Genomic DNA, 2,998 nt, shown 5'->3' with positions numbered 1-2,998 from the left:
TAAAACATTAAAAAAAAAAAAAAAAAGAAAGAAAGAAGAAGAAACCACTTGAGCTATTGAAAGGGAGATGACTTTTGGTGAGCAGACAGGGAAGGGTTGTTGTTAATGCTCCCAGGAACATAACCCATAGCATCACTCCATTGCACATTATAGCTTTTTTGGGTATATCCCCATTTTCCTTTTATTTAGTATTCTTTATTTCAAAGACATATTCATAAAAACTAATTGATGGCTTTCCCTCTACCCCCTGCAAAGGGTTTGCTGCCAGAATACAGGTGTTGGTGAAAATCATGGCAAAACCTAAGTTAAAATGGGAAAGGAAAAGACCCATATCAACTCAACAACATCATTACTAGACACGTCGATTCTAGTGAGTCAACAGCTAGTCACCTGATCTACAAATGTAGCGGAATCAACAAAAGAACCATCGAAAATTTTGAGAAGGAAGCTGCTGAATTGGGGAAGGGCTCCTTCAAGTATGCCTGGGTCTTGGATCAACTGAAAGCTGACGGAGAGCGAGGCCTCACCATTGATAGTTCCCTTTGGACATTTGACCAGCAAGTGCTATGTGATCATCATTGATGCCCCAGGACACAGAGACTTTATCAAAAACCTGATTACAGGAACCTCACAGTCTGACTGTGCTGTCTTGATTGCTGCTGCTGCTAGGGTTGGTGAATTTGAAGCTGGTATCTATCTCTAAGAATGAGCAGACCCCTGAGCGTGCCCTTCTGGTTTACACACTGGGTGTGAAAGAGTCAATTGTTGGTGTTAATAAAACGGATTCCACAGAGCCACCCTACAGCCAGAAGAGAGATGAGAAAATTGTTAAGGAAATCAACACCTACATTAAGAAACTTGGCTACAACCATGACACATTTGTGCCAATTTCTGGTTGGAATGGTGACAATATGCTGGAGCCATATGCTAACATGCCTTGGTTCAAGGGATGGAAAGTCACCCTTAAGGGTGGCGATGCCAGTAGAACCACATTACTTGAAGCTCTGAAGTGCATCCTGCCACCAACTCGTCCAACTGACAAAGCCCTGTGTCTGCCTCTCCAGGATGCCTACAAAATTGGTGGTATTGGCATTGTCCCTGTGGGCAGAGTAGAGCTGGTGTTTGAGTGGAGACTCAAAGCAGCCATGATGGTCACCTTTGCTCCAGTCAACATCTGCTGAAATGTACCATGAGGCTTTGAGTGAAACTCTGCCTGGGGACAATGTAGGCTTCAATGTAAAGAGCGTCTCTGTCAAAGATGTTTGCTGTAGCAATGTGGCTGGTGACAGCAAAAGTGACCCACAGGTGGCAGCAGCTGGCTTCCCTGCACAGGTGATCATCCTGAACCCTCCAGGCCACATCAGCACTGGATAATCACCTGTGCTGGACTATCACGCAGGTCACATTGTTTGCAGGTTTGCTGAGCTCAAGGAGAAGCTTGATCGCCAGTCTGGTAAGGAGCTAGAAGGTGGTTCCAAATTCTTGCAGTCTGGTGATGCGGCCATTGTTGACACGGTTCCCAGCAAGCCTATGTGTGTTGAGAGCTTTTCAGACTACCCTCCTTTGGGTAGTTTTCCTGTTCGTAACATGAGACAGACTTGCTGTGGGTGTCATCAAGGCAGTGGACAAAAAGGCTGCTGGAGCTGGCCAAGTCACCAAGTCTGCTCAGAAAGCTCGGAAGGCTCAAAGAACATGACCTTTAACACCTGCCCCTCCAGTCTTCATCAGTGGTGGAAGAACGGTCTCGAACTGTTGTCTCAATTGACCATTTAATTTTGATAGTCACACTGGTTAATGATAGCAATGCATCGTAAAACCTTCAGAAGGAAAGGAACGTTATGTGGACGGATGGTTTCTTTTTTTGTGTAGCAGTTTTAAGTTATTAGTTTAAAAAAAAAATCAATACTTTTTAAAGGGAAACAACTTGACCAAAGATTTGTCACAGAATTTTGAGATTCCCCACCCCCACCCCCCGCCCCAATAAAACCAAGTTTAATGAGAAACCTGTGTGTTCTTTTGGTCAACAGCAAACGTTGTGGTACTTATTTGCTGAAACTATTTCAGTGTTGACTGTAAGTTAGGTTTTCAACTGGCTGCCATCTACAGGGTGGGTGGGTAGGAGTCTTAAGGAGTTGGTGGAAAGCATTGGAAATAGAGTTGGCTGTAACACTTACTTTAGGGCAAATAAAAATGTTTATATATCAGCTGCCTTATAAAATTGGCCAATTATGTGAAAAAAAAACACACATCAACTGATAGCTATAGAAGTCAGAACCCTTCCCTTATGTGGTGATGGTGGTGGGGTATATTGTTAGAGAATGGGCACATTCTGGAAGGTTCTAAATTTCTGGGAGGAAATGTTTTTTTATTGGCAATGTCCGGCCACTGAAGCCACATGTGGTTACTGAGTACTTGCAATGTGATGAGTGGTCAGAGGAACCGATTTTTAAATTGTATTTAATTTTAAGCACATTAAATAGCCCCAAGAGACTGGGGACCTCACAAATTTGGAGAATGATAATGCTGTAGTTTTATGATTTGCCAAAAAATATACAAAGGAGATGCACAATTGTGATTTGTCAAAAATACTCAAAGAAAGGTTTATGAAATAGAAGAAAGTGGGAAGAAGAGAAGGAAAGGAAAAATCACTGTGTAGGCCCCTACCCTCAATAAGTTCCCATGGATTTCCCAGAGATAAAGCCCTCTTGAAGATGAGCTAACACTCCATTTCAAAACACGCGAGAAAACAATCCACTGTGAATGAGAATTATCAGACACAACAAACCACAAGATTAAATGCCCCTAAATTTCAGATAAATTATCAGACATATACTACAAAATGGAGCTCTTGTGGCTCCAAGGGATAAGCATTGGACTACTAACCACAAGGTCGGCAGTTCAAACCACCAAGTGCTCCATGGGAGAAAGATGAGGCTTTCTGCTCCAGTCACGATTCACAGCCTTGGAAACCCACTTAGGAGAACTAAAGTGCGCCTGA

At 42.9% G+C, this 2,998-nt stretch overlaps 1 pseudogene; it reads left to right on the top strand.

The window, feature by feature from the left end:
* Positions 1–67: 67 nt before the first annotated feature.
* LOC102828860 lies at positions 68–1,696 on the top strand (annotated as a pseudogene).
* Positions 1,697–2,998: the final 1,302 nt, after the last annotated feature.

The sequence above is a fragment of the Chrysochloris asiatica genome, unplaced genomic scaffold (genome assembly GCF_000296735.1).
Source record: "Chrysochloris asiatica unplaced genomic scaffold, ChrAsi1.0 scaffold00168, whole genome shotgun sequence".
NCBI lineage: Eukaryota > Metazoa > Chordata > Mammalia > Afrosoricida > Chrysochloridae > Chrysochloris > Chrysochloris asiatica.
The sequence above is the reverse complement of the archived record's forward strand: the minus strand, read 5'-3'. Positions and strand labels throughout refer to the sequence as shown.